Source organism: Zonotrichia leucophrys, chromosome 1, assembly GCF_028769735.1.
Source record: "Zonotrichia leucophrys gambelii isolate GWCS_2022_RI chromosome 1, RI_Zleu_2.0, whole genome shotgun sequence".
Classification (NCBI taxonomy): Eukaryota; Metazoa; Chordata; class Aves; order Passeriformes; family Passerellidae; genus Zonotrichia; species Zonotrichia leucophrys.
In genome coordinates, this window is record NC_088169.1 from 67,853,990 (window position 1) to 67,879,924 (window position 25,935).

Here is a 25,935-nt window from a genome sequence, read left to right on the forward strand (position 1 = left end):
GGCAATGGCCACAGACTGTTCTGAGAGGTTCAGGATAGAGTTTAGGAAACATTTTGAGAGCCTAAAGAGAGTGGTGGTGGAATCTTTATCCTTGGAATGGATCCTGAAAGCTCAGTTAGAAAAAGCATGACTGACCTGACCAAGTGCTGGCAATAGAGCTGCAGGGTGAACCCCAGCGGTCCCTCGCAACCAGCATTTCTGTGAGTTTATGATATGCTCCTGAGAATGCTCCTCTGGAAAAAACAATTAGGATTATTATTCCTGCTGGAGTCATGTGGGGTGTTGGGAGAGTACATTTTCCATGCACATTGCAAGCACACACAAGCCTGAAATGTGCCATTGCCAAGATGCGTCCACTTGCCAAAAGGAGAAAAGCATGCCACAATTTGTGCCAAAAGCAGAAAGTCATACAATCTTGGCAAGCATAATATATGAACCTATGGCTGGCATGCTCCTAAGGCATCCACTTTCCCTTCTATTGCTTGGTTCAAAGGCAGAAATAGTTCAGCTCTGCCCAGAGCATGGCAAGGACACGTGTTTCTCACAATACGCACACTGGTGGTGAAACTGAGCCTGATCTGGCACATTCAGTGTTTTTAATATACTCGTAGAACAAGGAGATCTTAATGTTACAGACAGATTTGAGAATTCTGAATTCTGTTTGATTCTGACAGCATTAGAAGTTCAGCTCTAAGAGCAAAGATATGTGGCTGGGGGCTTTGCTTCTCAGGGAGCACACAGGCTGCAACCCAGGACTCCGGGATGAAACTCCAGACCACAACTCCACTCTTGCTCTGTGAGTTCAAGAAACCTGAGCACCAAGCCAAAAGTCTGTCCCTGGGAAAGTTTAGGTGGGAGTTTGAAGGGTCAGAGCTGTTCAGTTGTGCTGGAACTGGTGTGTGGAGGCATGACAGGGAACTCTCACTTGCTGTGAATCATTTGCTATAAGACAGAGATGATCAAGGAGGAGATGAATAGAAACACAGCTTCATAAACAAAATTGGTTCAAGTGATTTCTTTAACTACAGTTCATTTCCAGAGTGTTTATGCTAGATAAATAAGCTGGTGCTCTAAGAAGCAGGAACTACATTAAATGGGATAGTGAATAATAGCATATCATAGCATATAAAGAATAATGGTATGAGCCCTCCAGAGATGCTGAAATATGTACCCCACACAGGTTGGTGCCCTGTTTTGGTAGATCTCATGCCAGTCACTTCCTCTCACCTCTGCTTTCAATATAACTATTATGATTAGACTGGGAAGAAACAGGGTATCTTTCTCTTCTCAATCTTCTCCCACTTCCATTTCTGAGAGCTTCACCCGGTGCAAAAATTATTTGAGAATGAAAGGGCTGTCCTCCTTGTTCACAGTTGCACATGATGATCTCTTAGACATTGTATGAATGCTTACTCCTCTAGCCACCAATCTCAAATAAGCCAGAATGCAGATAGCTGCTTTAGTGAACCAGAAAGGCACAACAATCAAAAACAGTGCAGGAAATAAACACACAAGAGTGTTGCTGCCTGCAGTTTTATAATTACAGAAAGATCTTATCACCAGTAATGGAGCATTGGTCACAATTGGAGGGAAGTTGTTTCAATTTTGTATTTCTTTGCAGGGTTCACCGAGAGTTTTAAATACTTCAGTATTCCTTTTTAAAACTTTTGCAAAGTGCTTTGCAAGATTGGTCAAAGCTGATGGTGCCAGCCTCTGAGGGCCAACATTTCTATATGGGCAGTGTGGAAGGCTTTTAGACATGTCTGTGAAGAACCTTGTGAAGCTGGTGGTGTTCAGAAACGGGATGGTGCTGTAGCCAGCTGACAGGGTGGGGATAGAGGAACAGGGACATCTAGAAGTAGAGTTTTCTGCTTGCATGTAGAAGGCAACACCTGGTCTATGAGGGGCACAGTTACCCCAGAGAGGGACAGCAAGTTGCACATAGGTGGTTTTCCTCCCCTTGGAGTTTGTATCTCTTGTTCTGAAACCTCTGAATAGTTTTTTTTTTTCCTAACATTCGCTTGAGAGAAGGAGATTTACATCATTTGGTAGGATTTTATTTTTATACTCTACATATTGATTTGTTCCTGCTTACTTCTTGCATAGCTGCTCCTTTGGGCCCACACACTATAATACATCTTCACCTCCAGCTCCCCATGGGTTATTCAAGTCACGTTCAGTCCCTCCATCACCTCCACAGTTCCTTCCCTCCCACTATAACCTCTGGAGTGCAGCCAGTTAAAGTTCACACTCTATAATTGACTAGAGGCAGTTTCAGTGAAAGGGGTTAGATAATAATTGGTTTATTTCTGAGAAATGGAAACTGAAAAATGTATGGGTAACAGAGCAGAAGTGTGTTCTGACAAGTACATTTCATTAGACTAATTAATACATCTTACAAGCATTCAAACCCTTTCTGACCAAAATGCCCTTAACTTCTATGTCAGGACAATAAACCTCAGCAGTGTGAGTTATCTGAGTTTTATAGAAATTGAATTCCAGCTGTGCAGTGCTTGCCAATGCGGTGATAATGTCCAAAGCTTCCTCTTGTTAAGTCTCCCGTGCTTTGTCACTGAGTGAGCTGCATCAGGGGACTTCCAGGCTTCTTGTGTGACCTAATCAGTGTCCAGCCTGAGTGATGGGATGATGGCAGGAGCCAGCATTCCTGCGAGATGAGGTGATGTTGTCACCAAGTGGAAGTCTCAAGCTGAATTGCTATGAAGAAAAGTATTTTATGTCACTCCAGCAAATTCAGAAGAAAACTTTTTTTGTTTTTTGGGCATGTCAGAACATTTCATTTCAATATAATTTAGTAAGAAACTTAATGCAGACATCTTCCCTAAGAATAATAATAAAAAAAAAGATTGGTGTCTTTTGACATGAATAATGAAAGTTTCAAGTCCTGTCATTCTGGCTTGCAATGAGAACAAGGAGTATAATGTCAAAATATCCCACTGAATAATTTGTTTTCATTTTCAGCTGTACTTTTGGGGAATTGGGTGGGATGACCTGTTTCTATGCTAATTTTTTGTAATATCTGTTCACCCTGAGACTATGGGTGTAAATTTAAAACAGACCTTTCCATCCTAAAGTAAAACTGGCACGTAGCCTTTTGATTCAGTTACCAGATGGTGTATGGTATTTATGAGAACAGTTGTTAAATGCTTTTTAGTGTGACTCACCACACTGATAGCTGCATGTTAATGAAAAGTGGACAGTGCTATCACAGTTACAAGTGCTCTATTGTTGAAGGGAGCTGGTTGAGCTGATTCATAGAAATGGTTTCCCTCAGAAGTTCAGTCTAGAATATTTGGATTCATCCTCAAAGTGCTGGTTTTATGCAGCAGAAAACTGCTAACTTTACTGGAAAAAAAAGTCTTTTAAACCAGAACTTTGACCTTAGTTTCTGGGAGGGAAATGCAGTTCAGCAGTTAATTATATTTATTTTTTTAAATTAATTTCTGACCTGGGTTAACTGCTAACTAATATTATCTAGGGAAAATTAAACATATTTGTTATGCTGATATCATTATATGACATATTAGCTGTTAATCAGACCAGCTGGAAGGCATTCTTTCCTTTTCTCGGTGTAAGTTATGAAGAATTTTAGATAGGAATTTGTTTTTCCCCATTTTCACACTCTTAAGAAATCACTCTAGGGAAATATGATAGGATTGAATTCAATTCAGGTATTATTTAAAAATTCTTACTATGAGATTTTTGATAAAATGTTGCTTATCAGTTATTTTGAGAGCTGAAAAAAATACTGACATGCCACACATTTCATGAAATTAAAAGGACCATAAAACAGGCCTAAACCACAAGACTATGAAAACTATTGCAAAGACAAGTAGATATCATTGTTAAACACTTATTCAGTTGCCTTTATCTTGTTGGTTTTTATATTGCTTTTGTTTGCTTTTGGGTAATAAATCAGCCTTAATGGGAAAACTGCAGCTGAAGTGGCATCTGTAGCCCTGCTACAGCTTGCTGTAGCTCATGTGAATAAAAATAAGCCCAAATATACCGGAACTAAAATTACAGACCTTGTTCTCTCTGGTTGCTGCATTGCAGACAGAGTCCACAGGGAATAGCCCCTGGTGGAGAGAGTTAAACAAAAGGTGCACGATTTAACTTTTTTTCTAGGATCTGTAAGGAGTCAAAATTTCTTGAAGTACTCAAAATACATCAGATGGAGAGCAGCCCTGAATTGTCCTCTGATTCTTCATCATCTGTGCAGAATTTCACTTATCTGAAGCTACAGTCTGGATTTAAGAGCATCCAGAAAAAGAGAGTGGTTGGAAAACAACAGTCTGGTGCAATGCCAGAGGCTCACAACAAATCCAGGAGAATTTTACCATTCCCCTGCAGCTCCCATGAATAATCAAACCTTACTTAAACTCCCTGGAGATTATTTTTTTTCTCCTTCAGCTCCCACTAAGTCTTAGTAAGCATAGTGAGATTCCAGTGGGATCCTTAGCAGAGTAAAGTACAATTTGTGCCAAAGGCAACCACGCAGCGTCTGGTGGCAAAGGTTGGAGAGACTTATTGTACTCACACCATGTTGCAACAGATTTCTTTTTACTCAGATGCCTGTTTGCACTTTGGCCTTGGGGTAATGCAGGGGAGATACAGAGACAGAGACAGGTACCAGTGTGATCTTCTCAGTGACCACTGACCCAGCAGCCACGTGTGACTGGTATTCCAGGCAGGGATGAAGCTCCTCCTGGGTTGTGCATTTTCCCACCTTTCCCACCAAACCCCACCTTTCTGGCAATGGTGAGGGTTGGATTCCTGGGGACCAGTGAAGGCCTCATCCTGAGACTGCAATCACAAAGCTGTTTGCCCACACATGTACCTGCCTGTCCAGGGGGCTTCATGCGAGTCAATGAATTCACCCAGGACAGTGAATTTTGTATTTGTGTTTTGCAAAAGGGGTGTGAAGGTTTGCAGCATAAAATGCTAGGGATCCAAACAAATGTGGCAAATAGGGGGGCACAAGTATGGCGTTTAGAACTGGCCATTTCTAATGCAAGTCTTCCTGAAACTCTCCATAATATGTGTTTCATTTCATCCAGCTATTGCCCTTCATTAAAGAAAAGAGAATTAAACTTCCCTCCACTGTCTTTTAAAACCAAACAAAGTCTGCAAACTCTACAGGAAAGAGCAGCAAAAAATATGGGGTCTGGAGGAACTGATTCATGAGGAAAAATATACAGACCTTGGTGAAGTGGTGGATCAGAAGCAATGTAATAAACCAATGAATATTTGCAAGCTGTAAATACCAAGGATAGAAATTTGGTAGGACACAGTCAGATATAATCAGGACTAAAAGGAGAGGGAAAAATGTACATGCTGGGAGTAAAGGAAAATAATAGTTCAGTGAGATGCAATATAGCTGGGAATTAATGCACCTATCCTGCAGGGAAGAAAGTGCTGATAAGCAAATAGGCTGAAAGAGATATCAGGACTGTCCATCTCCCACTGCTGTGGTAAGGTGACTTGTTAAATCTCAGCCATTTATGTGTAGCTTAGCTTTCAAAACCTGGCTTGGCTGGACATTAAACAACATCTATCAAGCTGAGTTTGTCAGGCCCAATGCAAATTTGGGCCACCTGTGCCACCCCCTGTGCAGCCACAGCAGCGCCATAGGCAGAGGGCTCAGGCAGCTCTCCCGTGTGCCAGTGCTGAGTCACGGTCCCACTTGTCACTGCCATGAGGGCATGGGTCTGGATGTGACAAAACTCTCTTCGGGAGGTTTGACCTCGTGTAGGACCAAAAAAATGAAAAGTGAAGCAAGACCCTTTGAAAGCTTGTGGGAAGTCAGTGAGCCTGGGAACAGGTCTCTGCACAGGTCTCTGCCCTGGCCGTACAGGAAGGTTTGTGCTCAAGTTCCCCTGCATCACCCAGCAAGGTCTCAGGCACAGTGGAAATACCCGTTCTACAAGGCTCAGCATTTTTTCCTCCACCTCCCCCTCCAAAGTGCTGCCAGACAGTGCATCTTCTTCAGCAGCAAAAGAGGGGGAAGGTTTGTCCCGGCCCCAGGGAGAGCCAGGCAGGCTGACCCAGCTCTACCCCTCTGCGGAACCACCCCTGGGTGCGGAACCGGGATCGGGATCAGGCAGGAAAATCTCCGGCCAGCCTTGCCCCAGCTGCTCCCAGCTCGGAAACCTCTGAACAAAATGTTCCCGGCTGGGAACTGGGAACGAGTTCGCTCCTTGCTGCAGATTTGCAATAGACCTACGGCACGCCAGAGACGGTCCCTGCTGCCTCCTCCCCGCCCCACCGGCGGCCGATGAAAGAGAGCACTTCCACCGGGGTTCTTGGCTCTTGCTAACGGAGAGTTATTTCCTGCTTGGGGTGTGCTGGCCTTAGCCTCTGGAAATGGGAAATTCCACCCTGAATCCGGCAGGAACTCATTTCACTGGCCGAAGTCTGTCCTGTCTCAGTGACATTCTGTGGGAATTTTTCCTGTGAGAAACAAGTGGTGGAAAATGGAGCTTTGTCTAGGTTTTTAACCAGACTGGTTAAGCCACCATCGGAAAACATTGTAAAATGACCCTTTAGTGAATTACTAATCTACTAAACTAGAAATTGGAAGGAAAAATAATGTAATTAAACCAGCAAGTTATTCAGACTAGAGACAGCAGCATTTATTACAGCCAGTCCTCTCTAACCTGCACCCTGAACGCAAAAGTCGGGTTATCTGATCAAGTGAAGCTGCTGCTCTGAGTTAATAAAGCCAGCACTGAGGTTATGAGAGGTGTAAGGGGGGAAGGCCTCCAGGTCTCTTACTCCAGCTGGAAAAGGCACGGCTTTTGCACTGTGTGTTTACTGGCTTCCCTTCACAGCATGTTGTGACTTGCCCTTCCAGGAGTGAAAAACAGACCTACAGATGTTAGTTCACCTGTGTATGGTCTGAGTTTTGGCTTGGAGGCGTTAGCAGACACACACTCCTTCCTCTCATCCTGCTCCGGGGCGAGGGCTGAGCACGCAGGGAGCAGGGAAGCGGGGTCTGTGTCCCTAAATACCATTTCTGAGCCGTGTGCTTAGAGTATCACCACAGATGCAAGAAGAAAATTACCTCTGTGGCTGACAGGCACCGAGCAGAGCTGGCACGGAACAAACCTGGCAAGAGGAGCCGGAGCCTGAGGGCAGACAGCCCTGCGGCCTCAGGAAAGGGAGGAAATCCCAGGTGAGGCTGACCCCAAGGGTGAGGAGCACTGCCGGCCCCCTGAAACGAGGGGCTTTCAGTGCCCAGGACTTTTCCACAGGCATAGTTTGGAATATAAAACTCTAAATGGGGTTAGACTAGCAGCGAAGAGAAAAAGTGAAGAGACACTAAATATAATGGTAAAGGAGGTTGTTTTTGTGAAACCATTAAAGAATAACGTCGGAAGGGGCAAGGCCTTGGCCTCAGGCTCAGGTGTCCCCAGGGCTGGTGCAGCAGGAGCGGCGGCTCTGAGGCGCTCTGTGACAGCTCCCTTGGTTCGGCTGGGTTGGGCTGGGCCGGGACCGTGGCACCTCCAGCGCGGGGGTTCCGTGACACCCGAGCTGTCTGGCAGCTCTCCGTCCCGCAGAGCAGATGTGCCCGTGGCCGTGACCGGCGTGCCGGCGAGCAGCATTCCACATATTCCACATGTGCTCCCGGGCCTCCCGATTGGTGTGCTACGCCGAAGGGGCTGGTCCTTGAAGCCAGCTCCTGTGCCTGTCACAGATGATATTTTTATGCAAGGAAACAAAACCAGGATATCTGATGGACTGTGTTATCTTTACAGACAGCTTGGAGCTACAGATGCAAGGCAAGAAGTTTTATGCTTGAACTTTGAAACTGTGAGTGGAATTTAAAAGCAGTTTTAAATGCCTGCTTTTTAAAATTTTTTAAATTTTATTTTGCGGGTGCATGTATGTGTGTGTGGGGAACTTTGCATGAAGTATATATATTATCAGCATAACTTCATTATCAAGCAAGCTGTTGTGAATTTTCCTAAGATGAAATAATTATTGCTTTGGAAAACTTTGCAAAGTGTTAGCTGCACTTACAGCTCGACTAATATATGTGCACGCTGAGGAAGAGAAGGATGTTCTTTTCAAGTGAGTGCAATTAGTCTAGTTTGAAATTATTTCAAATCATCTTTTCCACTGGAAAATCTGTTTGAGCAGGACTAGTTGTGCTGAGGGAGAATCTTCTGGGAGTTATCAGCAAATGTCAGGCTGGTCTGTGTGTCTTTGTTACAGGCACATTTGATGTTTGCTTGTGTATGGAGAGGGATTAGGTGAAAACCTGCTGTTACCATTGTGTGGCACTGCACTTGCTGGATGAAAAATCTGTTGGTACCAGGTGTTAGAAAGCTGGCCAATTAATGATGATTGCAGGAAATTAGTTTAAGAGAATATTGTCCATTGTGATGCAGATTTACAGAACTAATTCTAACAGATACATTGCACTAGCACTGGAGGATCATTTCTGTAGCTGAAATATTAATAACCTGCTCTTTCTTGCATAGGAATAATGAAATGAATTTCTGTGGGAGAGCTCTAAGTGTTGATATCCAGACCAGGAGTTCAAACCTGAGCAGGCAGTTTGCCACTCCAGGCTTGTGATATTTTCACTTCCTTATGGGAACTGTCCAGGATGGTATAACAGGACTCCTGTCATCCTAGGGCATTATTTTATATAGAATCTTGTGTGAAAAGAGCTATATGCTGCAACTTTTCTTGATTCACTTTGATGTTAGAGCAAGCTGAGATACATGCTCTAAAAAAAAATAAATAAAAGTTGTCTTAAATACTGTCTGGATTGTTCCACAGCACTTTCTAGCTACCCAAAACAATCCAACACCTTTCTCAATTTAACTTACAGTTTCCTTAGCAAGTAGGCATTCTTCTCTTCTCTTCTCTTCTCTTCTCTTCTCTTCTCTTCTCTTCTCTTCTCTTCTCTTCTCTTCTCTTCTCTTCTCTTCTCTTCTCTTCTCTTCTCTTCTCTTCTCTTCTCTTCTCTTCTCTTCTCTTCTCTTCTCTTCTCTTCTCTTCTCTTCTCATTTCTCTTTCTTGGCCAGGGTGTTGCATCGGTTTATAAATTTATATTCTGGTGAGTCCAGATGAAATCCAAAGGTTAGGTGAAAATTGTGGGTAAGTGGCATGTTGCTGCTAAGTAGGTATAGCAGAAGCCCCATCCCTGGTGGATCCATCACCACTCATTCTCCGTCTGGGTGCCTCCAGATCATGCAGCAACACAAACAGCATCCAGATGAGGTGTGGGCATACAAGTGCATTTCTGCTGCATTAGTCAGAGCACATAACATGGGATGATACCAACTCAGTACAACGGCAGTGAGGCAATTCAGTCCATTGCCTGCTAAAGAGTAAATGTCAGTATTTCTTTAAGAAATGAACTGCTAGAGTAAATCTATAACTTTTTGCTACTCTTATATAATTGGTTGCAGAGTTTTTGTTACACCACTGGCTTCTCTAAAGTCAGATATACTGTATCATCAAGCCCTGCAGAGAATGAATCAGAACTTAGTGGAAATAATACAGCGATGATAAATTTCCCTTACCTTGATTCCTTTTCTCCATCTTTTTTTGGTCACTACAGCAGGGACAACCTGGGTTTACCCAGCAGACCAAAACACAGCGTTTTTCCCAAAACTGAATTTGGTATGAACAGAAAAGTGGTCCCACAGAGAAAATAATGAAACTCAACATACTTTGGTCAGAAAGGCCTTCTTAATTGATGTCGAGGAAGTCCTAAATGGGAGAGTCCTGCTCATAGATGTATAACGAATTAGTGTTCTGTGTTGAACAAAGTGCAGCATTTTTATTTCAATAATGTTAAAATAAATACATTTTCTTTTCACTTTCTAAGAAGCAAATGAGGCTTAAAAGAAAATCTAGGCATATATAGAAATGCATTTCTATATATAGAACTGTCCTTAAAATGCTGATAAAATCCTTAAACTAAAGGGTCTCAATAATCCTTATAATATAAAATGTTTCCTCTTCTTGTCACATAGTTTAATTCTTCTTGTTCCCTTAATTTGGCAGTATTTTTTCTATTAGATACTGCTGCCTAGATAGAATGGGCCAGATTCTCAGCTAGCAAGCATGAATAGAGAATAACTTCATTGAAGTCAATGACATGACCCTGGATTCATTCCAGTGTGACCAGAGCTGGAATGTGGCTCAATACAGGCAGCTGTCATCCCTGCCAGGCTGGCCGAGGAGATGAGCAAGTTACTGCAGTTGTGCATGAAGGATGGTCCTGCCTGCTCTCAGTTGTGCTTTCACCTCCAGCTTCTTCCAAAAGCAAAGATTAAACAGAGCAATCTCACTTTTATTCCATGAACTTCAGCGTTGTGTCTCCAGTCTATGCAAGGTTGAAGCTAAACCCAGCTATGTGCCTTCATACCTTGTCTAACCTTTCACATCTATCTCAAGAAAACAAATGTATGTGTTACTCTTTATTTTCTTTCCTGCTCAGAAAGATTTTAGGTTTTCCTTGATAATTTTTATGTTTGTGGTGTTCTGTAGTGGTGATGTTGTTTTAGGAAGCTTGGCTTCTTGCTGTGAAAGTGCTGCTCCCTGTGATACTCCTGGAGGCTGCTTCCCCATTCCTGGAGAAAGTTCTGGTTTCCGTCTCTGTTGTGTGATGATAACCACACTGTTCCCATGGCCACCTACCCAGCAGAATAACTCCCAGCTCTTTGTCGTGGAGAGACTAATGGGTTATTTTGTGTTGTAGGTGGGGCTTCCTTGCAACAGTTTTGATTTCCCTGTTCTGCACGCTAGGACAGTCCAGAGAGGAGAAGGTTTTGTGTGGCTCTCTGCAGGCTCTGTCCTATCTCCTGAGATTCATCCCAGAGGCATTATCTGGCTTTGTTTGAAATGGGAGTGCCAGCTCTGACTGATATTGCTGGTCAGAAATATCCAGTTTATACCTCTCCTGCTGCAGCTAAAGAACTGAACTCTGTGATACTTTTACCAATAGAAATTAATCTCAGCTAGCTGGAAATGCCAAAGCTACAAAAAGTCCGGAAGGGAGAGATACCTCTTGGGTGAGGCTGGTTTCCTAGTTACTGCGAAGGGCAAACAAGAACATGGTATGTTCAGATTTTAAGGAGTTCATTACAAATGCTACCTGCTGTGAGAACTTCCAGGAGCACACACGTCTCTAAACATTCAGTATCACCAAGAAATAAACACACCAGTGAAGCCAACAGGCCTGTTCTTCTCTGGCATTTCCCAAGTTCCTAGAATGAAGTGTGTTCATATCTACCACAGAAGTGAGGATTAGACGAAGCTAACTCAGCTGAAGTAGCTAAAATAGTTTCCCTTGAAGTACTTTTTATCATTACATATCAGATATTTTTGTGCTATGTGGGCACATTCTCAACAACAGCACTCTATTAATTAAAAAATCTTACTAAATTCTGTCTGTATGGGCACAAGGTTTACCTTACAAAATACTCATATGATGTATGCAGCCTAATTACAAAATTTTTATAACATGTTTTTAAAATTATTAATACTTTAAAGTTTTATAAAACCTTATCTTTTATAACTATTTGGTATTCTATAGCATTTTTTTTTTGCTGATAATAGGTATGTATCACAGGCTGTTATTTTGGAACAAGTAGTTCCACTAGGCAAGTGGAATAATGTGCCTGATTTTTTTTTAAACTAATATTCTGCTTCCACATGTGTATTTGTGAGATGAGGATATTTATTGTGCAGTTTGTGAACAGGGGTTTTGAAAATGATCAAGCAGGTGAAGAGAAGCTGAGCACATGCAAAAGAGTCCACAAAGTCACGGAGGTCTGTGGACCTGAAAGATAACACCTTGGTCACAACACTGCTAATATCTCTGTTTTTTCAGGACTGAGAAGTATCACACTATACTCTCACAAAAGCTTTGCAAAGCTGGGGCCTTTGAGTCACCTGAGAGAAGCTGTCCAGAAGCAATGTGTGAAAGGAAGGGAGTTAAGGGCAAAGGAAAGCGCTGTAAAAACAGACTGGTGCTAGTACAACACAAATGCTCCTTGAAGCGCAAAATGAGAAAGCACAAAAGCTGTCAAGGGGAAAGATGAGGGTATGAGTAAGAATCATGTACCTCTGATGTTTTTTGCCCTTTGTGCTGTGTGTTTCATGCCTTAGGGTGAATGAATAATACTCTGTTTTGAAGACAAATTAAGTTACTTTAATGAATGCATAAGGCATTGTTTTGAAGACAAATTAAATTACCTTAATTAAATTGCTGGTTTTATGTTCTCAGAAAAAAAAACCCCAAACAACTGTATTCATATGTCAAAGGGGCAGCTTTTGGGATCGCACATGTGAAAGGAATGTGCAGGGCTGTAGGGGGGTGCACCACTGAGCAACCCAGACCACAAACTCTCTGGGTCTATCCAGAAAAATTAGACGGATCCCAAACACTGTTGATCCCAAAACCTTTACAGCCACAACTGGCTTTTTCAACATTCAAACCCCAGATGCTTTAGTGCCACTGCATTATGTCCTGAAATTACAGGAGTCTGAGTGGCATATAAATAAAAACTCCTACCTTTTACAACAGTTTCTGTATCATATAGAACCAGAAATTGATGTGGTTTCCCTTTGTCCCTCTGTGAATAAAGAGCTAAGAGCTGGCATGTTATTGTAGTGATACAATGATATTATAGTGATAGGTAAACTAAGTATATTTTAAAGAGGGGGCATTTAAATAGTGGTTGTGAAAAAACAAGTGGGACTGACTCTAATATATTGGAGTTTAGCCAAAGAAAAAAAAGGAAAGTAATTTTGGATATTGTCTGTCATTGTCTCAAGCTGAAAGTTTGAAAATTGCAGTCTGTATCTTTATACCCTGGTACATATCTTTACACTCTTTTATCCTTATACTTGTGCACGTCTTCATGCCTAGCCTTATTAACCTGCAGAATTTAGTCCCACCTAATTCTAATTCTTGGAAACAAATGTGGATTTATCTTTTGTGCAAGGTGGGATCATAGCTTTGATGTAAACCAAGAAAATTTGTCTCGAAAGAAAAATCCAGGCAACTGAAATGGAAAATAATTAAAGGCAACATAAACACTCATGATTTTTAAACACTTTCTAAAGTTTATATGGATGACTGGAACAGAGTCTAGTTTTGGGCTGAGCAGTGTTGCAAATTCATTAACCTAATGGGAACAGAAATAACATATGATTAAGGTGCCCTGAAACATTCTGTAAACTCTGCTGAGAACTCCCTCCTGTGTAATTTCTGCCTTTGAAATGTTCTGCGCCAAAGCACAGCAACAGCACCTGCAGGCAGCTCAGGCTGGGGAGGAAAGATAAGGATGCTCTGCCCCTTGTTGTATCAAGAGAGCAGTATCAGGAAGGAGGACTGTGACTGTATTTGTTGGAATTTGGTAGGGGTTAGGATTGAAAACATTGCAAAACTCCGTGAGAGCTGTGATGCCAATATAGCATTGGGATATCAGTATCAGCATAGTCTGACATGCCTAAACACAAACATCATTGTTGAGGATGCCTTTGCTGTTGCTATTTCATCATTTTAATTGCAATAATACCTAGAGGTGAAGCTGTGCTGTGCCAGCTGCACGCAGTGCATGACAACACAGCTACACGGTGTGTCTGCACTCCACTTATTCTGCTCCACTTACAGAAAAAAACCTGTGACCTCAACTTTGAGGTGTTTTAAGCAACCCTGCCTGGCTGCAGGGAAGAGGTAGGGTATAAAACCCCTCCCACTCTTCATGCTAAATCTGAGGGCTTTCTTGAATGCCCCATTTTCCAAAGGGCTTTCCACTATTTTCATGGAGGGAAGAGAAGATTTGCTGCCTCTGTTGGGTCCTGTTTGCTCTCTCTGTGTGGGTGTTACTCCCTGCAGGCTGGGGAGCGACAGTACCATGTCATGCCAGCACCCTCCCCCCTGAGAGCATCTCACAGGCTGCAGAAGGCACAGCCACACCTCCTGCCCTCAATACCCCTGATCCCAGCAAGAAGGGTCTCAGGTGATGTCTCAGGAATCAATAAAAGAATAACAGAATTAGTGGAAAAGTTTGGAAAAGGTCTCTAAGTTCATTGAGTCCGGCCTTAACCCGGCAATGTCAAACCCACACTAAACCATGTCCTTAAGTGCCACACCTGCGTGAGGAGACACATGAAGGAAAAAGAAGGGGGAGCCTTCCTGAAGCAGATTTTTAAGAGTGGTGGAAGAGCACTGTGTTGTCTCTCAGGCAATGCTGCACACAGTTCCTCCATCACCCCTCCAAGGAATTCAGGCATTAAAACTTCAACACCTTAAATTATGCTGCTAAGGTTAGGAGCTGTGATGCCTTAGGTGGATATCCAAGCCAGACATGCTAAAGCTCACACAGAATTTCCAGGCAAGCAAGTAAAAATAACATTCCTGTTCATGTTTTTGGCTCTTGCTATCTGCATTCTGACATGGATTAAGCAAACACACAGATAGCAGCAGAAGGAGATGCCGAAGAGAAGGATGTTTTATGGGGATAAATGCATGCACCGCTCACGTGTGGTCAGGGCAGTGATTTCAAATGCTGCCAGTGATTTCAGTGGCTGTTCAGGACTGAAACAGAGAGGAGCATTCCTCTTGCAGACAGGAGCATTTCTCTTGCAGGTCCTCAGTTCAGGTTTCTGCAGCACTGAGGCTGGCAGTCTGTCAGTGACAGATCTGCTCTTCATTGCTCCTCTTGAATGGTGTACGACACCTTGAGATCCATGCACTGTCCCTCTTCTTTACATTTTGAAGGTGACTTCCGTTTCCCCAAACTTTAATTGCCAAATGCTTTTGAGAAACACCTCCATGGAACTGACATGCTGCTCCAAACCCTTTGCAAGTGCAAATTAACTAATCTTGCAAAAGTAATTGACAGAAAAGTAATTTCCCTTTGTTATGACAAAGAGTATTGTAGTGTGAGAGTAATGACTACAATTTAAGCAGCTATGAATTGTACATCAGAGAGCTCTAGAACTGAGTATTGCTCACAATGAAATTTAAATTGCATTTCTTCTGCATCTAGCTGTTTATAAATAACACTGCAGTTACAGCAGCCACAATAATCTTTTTTGTCACCAATTTCTTATTGCCAGTGACAATAGAAATAAAAGATCTAGTTAGCTGATGGCCACTGCTGTAAATGGAGGTTAGAATACTTTTTATTAGGCTCAAATTTTGCTAGAAATGGGAACAAAACCCTAGATACAAGCACAGCATGAAGGGAAAGTGCCTTGAAAATTTAAGCAAACATTTACCAACATTCAGTAGCTAGCATCTCTTTCCATAGCTAATAATTAAAAAAAAAAAAAAAAAAAAAAAAAAATCCCAAAACCAAATATGTCTCCTTGAACTCTGTTATATAAATTGGAATTTTGATACAAATTTCTGGCTTGGACCTAATTCTCAGTTTACCTGGAAACCATATTTAGATGCAGAAGAATATGTTGTTTAATGTGCGCTGTAGTAGTCTCCAAACCCTGTTGGATCCTGCACACACAAGTACTTGCACCAGTCTGCAGCAAACTCTACATCTTTGAGCAATTTGTAATGCTGTGCCTGCATCCTCAGTGCAACAGCTCCCTATGACCATGAGTGCTGCTGGCATCCTTTATTTACAGTTAGTTTGTGAGACTGATCTTCCTGTGAATAAGGGAAAGGTAAAGACTACTTAAGGTTTTGATATTTTTGCACCTCATCAGCACGATAGAGCCCACCAGCAATCCTCTTTGATCCTAGCAGATCTTCCTAGAGGGTTAGAGCTCAGATGCAGCATCCTGATGTGTGTTTTACTGTGTGTGGACATGAAATCTGTGTGGGCATTGCTCTGCAATATCTGAGCAGGTTAAGGTGCCCACGCTGCTCTGGTCACTGTCACATCCTTGCTGCATTTTATAGGTGAGCAGGGGCTGTCCTTTACCCCAGGGATGATGATGCTGGAGCCACATTCACAGTGGGAACTGACTGGTCTTCAGCAGTCTTCCTCCAGCCCAGGTGCCACACACTTGTGGCCACAAACTCTCTGCTTCTCAGGAATGCTTTCTCTGAGAAATGCAGCGCTACCCAAATGGCAGGAGAAGAATGAAACAACATATTTTCTTTGTATATATTTGAAATATTTTCAATTATTTTACACTTGAGACATTGCCATTTCATTTCTCACAGTTTTTGTAACAGCAATGAGTCCTCAGGATGGGATTTCAAAGAGGAAAATGGTGTGAGTTGAGGCAGGGCATGGGGTTAATAAAGCCTGCAAAGGAGGTGACATTAAGAAATGCAAAGCAAAGCAGACATGGGCAGTGCTGTATGATGTGAGTTGGCTCAACTACACGGAAACAAGTATACATTGCATTTTTATAAACCAAGCAAAAATAATCAGAGTTACAGATAAACTAGCTTGAGTGTGAGTACAAGCACTGCTGCACGCTCCTCTGTGATAATGGGATAAATTACAGATGTAAAGAACTTTTTTTCTGCAGCCTGTGAATTAGCTGGCATAGCTGAGTGTGCAAGATTTTAAAACATACCCTGGTTTTCTAGTGGCCCTCACAGAGAATGAGTAAAGGATCTGAAAGATCAATTGAAAAAAAAGGCAGGCTGAAATAGCAACAAAGAAGCAAATTAATAATTTTGTGCATGGTTTTTTTTGCAAGCATCCCTAACACTGTTTTTTGCTCCTCTGACCCTTTCTTACCACTCTGTAACTTTATAGAGGTACAGATATCCCAACTGCCTGATGCCTGAGAAGAAGCAAAGGAAATAAGCATCCCTGTGCTGCCAAAAAGCATAAGAACATGATTAATGGGAAAACTAGTTTTATGTGACAACTGGTGAGGATTTACCTTGAAAAAAGGAATACTCAATCTGAAAACTTACACCTTGAAATTGGTTGTAATTGGAAGCCACTACAGTAGAGCAAATTGGAAACCTTTTAAATAGCGGCTAAAATATTTTTTCTGTAACTGAGATCTGCGTATTAGCTTCAGTCTGAGAATAAATATTTTGAGTCAAGAATTTTTTGATAGAAATCTATAATTACCTTTGCAATATTGCTGGTATCCATCTACTTAGCAAAGACTCTGACTTTATTAGCTATTCAATCATCTGAAATACTCTATTACCAAATGCTTAGGGAGAACAATGTCTCTGTCAGATTCTGCAGCTGTTGGGTTGTGCGTTTAATAACCTGTTATATTTCAGACCCTGTAGAAATTAGTCACTGAAGCTTCTCTTCTTTTAATCCACCCCCAGGTTAAAGATATGGTCAAACTAAATCCTTTTTGAAGCTAGCTTCACGGAATTTTTGTCCTCACCTAAGATTTGGATTGCCTCAAATTCTCTGCCAGCAATCTGTGTTCTTCAAAAATGTTTGAAAAATTGTTATTTTAAGGTGATGTCCTTGTGTGTGCGACAGTTTAGGGAGACTCTGCCCCAACCTCAGCAGCAGCAGGGATGGGGAGCTCCTCGTGCTGTGCTTCCTGAGCTGCGGCACCACCCCTGATCTGGCCAGCAATCCGATCTGATGATAAACCTCCAAACCGCCAAGAAAATGATGGAAATAAGGCCACACCTGCTAGTGAGGATGCAGCCCTGCTGTAAGGGGGAGTGATTAACTCCTAGTCCCTCTCCTCCTTTTTCCGTGAGGTTGTCTGCTGGAGGCAACTTCAAGAAATCTTGACCTGGGGGAGTATTATTCTCTGTGCTCTGGTCAGCTCCATGTCTTTTCCCAAAGAGACACTATGGGAGCAGAATGACTATGGGAAAGTCTCCAGAAATTTGTCAGGGCTTAGAAAGCATGCAAAAATGTTAGTGACCATGTACCTGGTTCTCCTGGTAGAGCTGCACCCATTTGTAAATCCCACATCTTTTCTGTATGTGAGGTGTCTGTGGTTGAGTTAGTTAAGGAGGCCATCCCTTGCCAAATACATCATCCAACAGCTCCAAGGCTGTCACTGTCTACAAATTGAAAGTCAAAACAACCAAAAAAAGACTTCTTTTCTTGGAGGTTTCGAGGAGCTCAAGCCTTGTAGACCATTGCAATAAAGAAAGAGAAACACTGGGACCCACAAAAGGGAGGACAACTCATGGTAGTCGTCATTTAAAATATCAGTTTGTCCAGCTGAGAAATGAAATTACCTAGTATTTAGTTCGTTCCTCTGACATTCTCTCCTTTGCATTCCTTTGCCATGAGTTCAGTCTGCATCCTCTCCCTCCATTGCTGATCCCAGATGAAGCCAGCTGAAAGGCACAGAGCACAAGGGAGACAAACTGCAAACTAAAACTGCTTAGTGGGTTTCTCAAGAATTAAGACTCCAGGGACAAGAGACTTGGCTTGCAGTTGGTTAGGGAAGGTTCTGCAGCTGTCTGGAGATGGGAAAACAAAACAGTGTCATTATTCTTACTTTGCTAATGAGACTTCAGGGTGGGTCTCTACAGCTGGAAAGACAAAGAGTAAGTGGAAGTCAGGCCTATTACAGAGATTCAACAGATGTCTCCTGGCCTTCCTGGACATGATGGTAATGAGACCAAATAGTTCCTAGCCCAACCCATAGTGAAGGCTTTCTTTGGTAGGAGGATTTTGCAGCACAGTGACTGGACAGACAGATGGCTACATAGCCCCAGTTTGCTCCAAACTCACTTGAGGGCTGGGGAGATAAGAGGACAAAAAAAAGAAAAAAAAAAACAAAAAAAAACCACCAAAACCAACCAACCAACCAAACAAACAAAAAAAAAAAAAAACTAAACAAAGAAAAAAAAAAAACAAACCAACCACCCAACCATCAGGTAGGAGTATAGGAGTAGAAATAAAAAGTAGAAAGAAGAAAGATGAATGAAAGTGGACATTTACTTAACCACAGTCAGATGAGCATGAGTTGCAGGGTACTAAAGAAGTAGGTTTGAAGATGTTTTGAAGATTATTACAATGTTAGCTATGTTAAAAGTTAAAATTTTAACTATATAAATAGTCTAAATATATAAAAGGTTTGTTTAAAGTTTGCTATGTTAACTTTAAATATGAGGAAAAGGAGAAGCAGGTGTTGGTCTGAATCTGCTGCTGTTACATGGGAAAAGTAAGGAATAGTCAATCTCCTAGTTGTAAGTTTTGATAGAAAAGATGAGTTCAGAGCCAGGAGGACCACAAGTTTGTGTCCATGAAGAGGATAAGAGAGGATGGCAATTTGATTTCCTGAAATCAGGATGCAAAGAGCTGCATTTTGTATGGATTAAAAAAAAAAAGGTGGTTCAGAGGATGCCTGAATATTACAATGAGGATGAAGGGCTGGCCTAACATTGCCAGGATCTGACCTTCACAGAGCAAGATAAAAGCATTGGCAGCCTAGAGAGAGCATCCTTGTGGTGGTGCTTCATGGGCTGCTGCATTGTCACAGCAGTAAAATGAATAACAAGAATGTCCAAGCAATGTTTTAGTGGCAGGGCCTCGAATGCTAAGCAAGTCAGTAGCCCATTTACATCATCCTGAAGCGCAGTCCAAATTACTGTAATTATTTTCTTTTATGAATACTAATGTGCTTTTTGCCTTCAGGTAGTGTCCAGCTTTCCCAAGTCTTTGAAAGCTTCTGCTTTCTGTCTGGACTTCCAATTCCTTGAACACTTTTTCTCCTTTTCTTATTCTGGATCACTTTTTGTGCTGGTCTCTCTCAGTGCCTAATGCACATGTTATCATACTGACTATGACATATTCTCTGATTTCAAGTTCTTCTTTAAAGCACTTTACCTCTGGGTGGCTCTCCAGGAAAAACTGTCTCATGTGCTTCTCCTGTTTAATTTATCCCAAACCATAGCCTTGCTCAGGTTCAAGCACATCTGTTTCACATCTCTTTATTTGATGTCACTTCTCAGCTCTTCCTGCTTTTCTCCCTCCCACTTCACTGTTTTAATTCTCTCTGTTCATCTGATTTACTGTGTCATCTGTGCCAAAGCTATTTGGACCAATTCTCATCCTAATTTTGGAAATTTTCTCCACCAAGATGGAGGGAGAACAGTTGTTCTGGTGTTGCTGATACACCAGGACCTGAATCTGGGAGTGATTTCTTTCTTGCAATAGTCTGTGTGATTTTGGCAGTATTGAACAATGAACTTGCTTTCATTTAGAGTTCTCAATACCAAATGTAAAATTTAACAATGATAAATTCTGAAAAAAACCTCTCCATTGTATTGCAATTGTCTGTCTACAAATGATGTCATCTGGCAAATAGGAGTCTCTAGAGAAGTTCCTTACAGTGCAGTCATAACTGGGAACAAGATGGATTTTTCCTGGTTGTGTAAGCCATTAAACCAATGTGACAGACAGCATAGCCTTCAGCAGCCTACAGCAGGGAAGGCTCTAAAGACTACATTTATTTTGAAACACTTAAAAATCTTTTGAAAGTTCTAATCTCAGGAATAAGGAGGAAGACTGAGAATTGTTGCCTTCAAGCTGTGAAGCTATGGGAAGGAGTAGCATAAATCCTTCAGTTCATCAAGGACAAATATTTTTCTATAAATACAACTTGACTCTGCCCTCATGCTTCTTTTTCACCTGTTATTCAGCTTACTGAAGCTACATTTCTCCAAGCATCATACTCTGGCTGAAAAGACAGCATGGCTTCTTGCCAGATAAAATGGCTTAAAGATATTTCTATGCTTATTTGATATGCTATGAATGGACAGAACCGCTGGGTTTTTCACCACCATCTCCTCACATTCCTGCAGCAAATCTTTCCTGTTATGCTCTGGGTCTCGCAAACTCCTTGCCTCTACAGGTTAGGGGACACTGAAAAAATGTGTAACCCTAGAGAGTGATGACAGCTTTTGCAAAGCATGTTGTTGACTTGTACAAGATTCAAGCATGGGATGGGGTCTGTCAGGGAATTTAACCATGGGCCCAGAGGCTGCCTGGGAAAGCAGTTCCCTGGCCAATGATCCTTGTGTATGTCTGAGCTGACTCACAGGTGAAAGGGAGAGTCTCCAGGACTATCAAAATCCCCTGCGTGACATACCCACATAGCTTTCCTTTATGGGACAGAAGGAAAAAAGAGAGGAGACATGAGTAAGTGTCTCTGGGCATCACTAAAAGGACAAAGAAATGGTTTTGCTGAAGCCTGGTTGCCAGCCTGGTGCCCTCAGAGCAGCCTGAGGATGGAAGCACCCTGTGACTGTGTGTATTGCACGTTTTCATGCAGCTGCCCTTCGGTGAGTGCCTGTGATGTGTGGCTCAGTCCCTCTCCCGGCCACATCACTGTCAGGAGGTGACATCGATAAAGGAAATCAGCTCTGAACTGACATGGATATAACACTGACACATACTAGAAATATTTCAAGGCCATTCAACACCTTCTCTTTCCTGTGAGCATTCACTTCTTCTGGCTTTCCGTGGTCTCTCTGACCTTGTCATATGTCTGTGAGCTGCTGACACTTCATCCCTGAGCTATGACAGGAGTTATGGATTCGTGCAGTCCTGTTTTATGATGATGATTTATCATTTGTATTAAAGTCATGACTAGAGGCCTCAAGCAAGATCAGGGCTTCACAGTGCAAGTCCCTGAAAAAACATGTATTAGAAGACAGTCTTGCTCTGAAAAGATCACAAACAAAAGGTGAGAGCATGAACAGAAACATGGAGATGTGGATGCAATACCCACTGTAACCTGAAGAAAAGCACCAGAGCAGGAAGCAGCAATGTTCCTGTTCCCTGGCTCCTGCCTGCCCACATCCACATGCTGCTGTCTGCCACACCTCTCCATGTCCTCCTCTCCAGGGGCTGTGAAGGAGCTGGTGCCTTCCTGCTTCCCCACAGCTCTGCCCAGGACAACACCTCTGCCTCCCCCACTGGGTGCTGTGGCTGCATTGCTCCCATGTTAGTCCAGCTCCCATGTTAATCCAACATCCAGCTGTTAATCTACTGTCTTTGCCGCTAAATTGCATCCCTGAGTGCCACATCTACATTTTTTGGAGCCTTACAGGGATGGTGATTCCACCACTTCCCCAGGCAGCCTGTTCCAGTGCTTGACCACCCTTTCAGTGAAGATATTTTTCCTCATATCAAATCTAAGTCTCCCCTGGTGCAATTTGAGGCCATTTCCTCACATCCTGTCACTTGTCCCTGGGAGAAGAGAGTGTTTTTTTCACCACTGAGCTGATAGCTGTCACTACCAGCAGTTTTTGGTTGTCACCTCCAAAGTGAGACCAGATGGCTTCATCTCTCTTCAGAGCAAAATAAAACAGGTGATTTAAAATGATTGTAATCTTAGGTACATACATCTCAGACATCTTTGGTGCAAGACTGACAGTGTACTAAACTGAAAGCTCAGAGCCATACTGTGGGACAGCTGCATCCAATCTCCACTTACGAGGCTTAGATCTCACTTTTGGCTCTACCCAAACTCTGCCCTTGCTTTGCCTCTGCAGTACTTAGGGCATAATTGGAGGGTAACATTTTTCCTTCTTTTGTCATTGCTGTTGCACTTGGCATTATGATCAGAGCTGTTCTCTACATATAAAAATGCAGTTCACAGAGCTTAACCTCAAAGAAGCGTATGTGGATTAGCATCAGCCCAGGGTTTATATGAATAATACATTGAACAATGCTTTGAAAATGTTGTGGACCTAACACTCCTGTAAGTGCAAAACTATATAGAGAACAAAAATGGGATGCAGGCTTGGTCTGAAGATTTTCAAAGAGAAGGAAGCCAGACTCTGCTATGAAAAAACTTGATTATGCCCTTTAGGAAAACAAGAAATTAAAACCACTGAGAGGTGCTCTGTCTCACTGCTCAGAGGAGCACCAGTGCAGCAGTCAAGAGTAGGCAGATACAGTGCGATGGCATTAGGGTGACAATGAGGGGCTCTAGTGGGCTTACAGTGAGGGCTTACAGGAGACTGATGCTGGCTAGACTCCAAAGCCTGCCAGAAACAGCAGAGGATGCTGCTCCCAAAGAACCTGGAAACTGTGTCTTGCATCCAAGGGCAATGGAAATATTACCACACCTGCAACACCACTGCCAAAGTCATGTGGAGGGCAACCTGTCCTTCACCGAGCTTTTGTAATGAGGAGCTCGACAGAGAATGGCACAACTTGTAGCTCTAGGCAGAGAGTCTGTCTTGCAACATCTGAGCCAACTTTTGGAGCTTTCATGACAGAAAGTGCTCAGTCCAGCCAATATATCCTCGATCCACTTAATAACCCTGTGACTGTGGCAGGTGGCACCAGGCAGACATTTTCTACCTACCCAATTAATCTTCAGCACAGCTCAAGTGCACAGCAAAGACCTGCATCACAAATACATCAAGGGGTGTTTGCAAGATGTAGGAATTCCTCTTTTCCTCTCAGAACCAGGGAGGGTCCAGCCTTCCCAGCCCACCTGCATCTTTCCCAGGTGTGCTCCACGATGTGCTCTGTCTCAAATTCCTTTCTTCATAACCACTTCAGCCTATGTCAATTATACCTTCATTACATAGTCACCATATAATGCCACAAGGAGTGGAAACCTACCTCACAAATATGTTTATAAGGAGATGTTCTACCACTTAAACCTTTTGTATGGATGCAAATATCACTGTAAGCAATCTGTAATCTCATCCCTAGTAAGACCTTTGATGCTGTTTAATTAATCTCCATCCTTTTTTTTTTTAATTTTTATTTTCTTTTCTCTTTTTAGTTAAATTTTTATAATTTTTTATTCCTTGTATAAAATAGACCAGAAGTGGTGCTGGCCTTTCCCACAGTCAGCCCAACCATCACCCTCGTGCCTCAGCACAGATGTCACACGTGTCATGTGCTGCATTATGCATTGACCAAGAAGCAGCCTCAGCCCAAAATTAATCATCAAACAAATGCACTTTTGAGCCATTTTTAAGCCTTGTCTGTGTGAGACAGCTCTTGACAATCCAGCAACTCAGGCTGGTTTCCCTTTGCCTTTGTTGTCAGAGATATGAGGCTGATCTGAGCTTCTTTAAGGGTGAGATGCAGAGCAACTAGGACAATTTTGTGGCACCAGGCTTTTCTTCTTCCACTTCTCAGTGAAAAAAATCTTGTTCTGATGTGGCATGTGATCTGTACAGCAGCTTGTCATCATGTTCCTTCAGGAAATGTGGCAGAGCTGAGCTGCCAGTGGGGCTCCCCTCCAGTGTCTGAAGCTCAGACACCCAGTCTGCCGTGAGAACTCCCTCCTGAAAACGCACGGCAAATACAACACCAGCATGAAGAGGTTTGGGGATCAAATCACGGCAATTTATCTTTGTGGAGACACACCCATAAAAAGCCTGGGTGCTGCACTTTTCTTAGGCTGTTGGTATTTACAAACAACCTCAGGCTGCAGTGTCAGCCAGCGGTGCCTTGCAGGCTGCAGCACAGCTCCTTCGCCGACCGCAGTGGCACCGTAGGAATAAACATTACACCTGTGAGGTGGAGATGTGTTAGTAAAGCCATAAAGATAACAACATTGCTCCTAAGTGGAGGAATTTAGTTCAGTGTATATTACTGTTAAATGGCAAAATTACAGTTGTAACAATATGGGGATGTAAATGAAATTGTGTATAACATCGTGTAATCATTAAAATCCATATAAATTTTGCTCACTCAAATTAAACACAAGCGACTACTGCTTGACACCTGAAACATTAGCATAATATTCATGCCATATGGCTGGCATTTTCGGTTTCTTATATGTCACTCTTCATTCTTGTCAGCTGCTCACAAGAACTTGCCAGATAATATCTACACCATTGCCAAAAATGTCTAACATCTGGTGTGGTACTGGTTAAACACTCTGTAATGCTTCAAACTTTAGTGCTCCCATCTATGCACTAGAGAGCTGGTTCTTAGAGCAGATGTTTGAGCTTTTTTTTAAAATTAACTTCAGTCTGCTTTTGTGTCAGTGGTGTGTTTCTATGCTCCATCATGCTGCCGCCTTCTGTGAGATGAATGAGCTCAGCAGCATCCAACCATAAAATACATCAGCTGTCACGATAAACTCAGTGTTAAAAATGCAGCTCAGACCACCTATTAGCAGAGCTGCTGATGTCTTCCACTCCTCTCTGTCCATGTGATCCTCCTTGCAACACAGAGACGTTTATCTACTCAATGCCCCAGATGCCACTGGCTGCTGGAGCCCTTCTCTGATTCAGAAATTGGCACAGAGGTTCCTAATGCCCAAATGAGGCTCCCGAGGGATCTAAACCACAATGTGGGCTGAAGGTCCCAGCACTGCATGGGCATGGTTTAGAGCTCTGCCCCAGGTGGGGATTGGGCAGCAGAGTCTGTACTGGCACCCAGGCTTGCCTGAAGGGGTCTCTAACCCCACCCTCAACTTATAGGATTTGAGGTGACTGAGTAGATGACTAAGAACAGAAGACGCATTTTTTTCCCACAGTAAATACCCCTTAAAACAGTCCTAATGACTAAATCAGGAATTCTCTAATGTCTTCTGCATGGAAATCAGTGTGAAATCTGCTCCTGTTGAAATCCATGTAGTTGGATGATTTACATATTAAGATTTATGATGAGCCAGGCACATGAATGCTGTTGAATTAAACAAACATCCAATTTCACAACCAATCTGGTTTTGTGGATAGGGCATGCAGTTCCCTTCAGGCTGTGAGCTTAAAAGTCTTATTTACGTCTTTGGAAATGAGGTCTTCTCACTTTTTTTGCTTTGCTCTTCTTTTCCTGGAGACAAGGAATTATCTTACCTTTTGCTCCTCCAGGTTCTCTTCCAATTGAAGACAATTCTCGTTTAAAACACTGGGTTGAATTTTGAGGCATTGTTATAGAGGGCATTTATTGAGAAGGTGCTGGACATTCTTAAGCGCCCAGATGGCTTTGTATGGACAAACAAGGAGAAAAAAGAGTGCTGGAGAGATATGACCTCTGCCCCACCAGAACTGGACAGTTTTACCCTAGCAGCTAGGCTGCT

The 25,935-nt window shown here is 42.6% G+C and overlaps 1 protein-coding gene across 1 annotated transcript in view; it reads left to right on the forward strand.

Annotated features, from left to right (window-relative positions):
• Nucleotides 1–7,765: 7,765 nt before the first annotated feature.
• STARD13 (StAR related lipid transfer domain containing 13) overlaps nucleotides 7,766–25,935 on the forward strand; it is a 282,314-nt gene continuing 264,144 nt past the window's right edge. The window contains exon 1 of the mRNA XM_064716212.1: nucleotides 7,766–7,833. The gene's annotated coding sequence lies outside the window, so the exon portion shown is untranslated. The remainder of the gene's footprint in view (nucleotides 7,834–25,935) is intronic.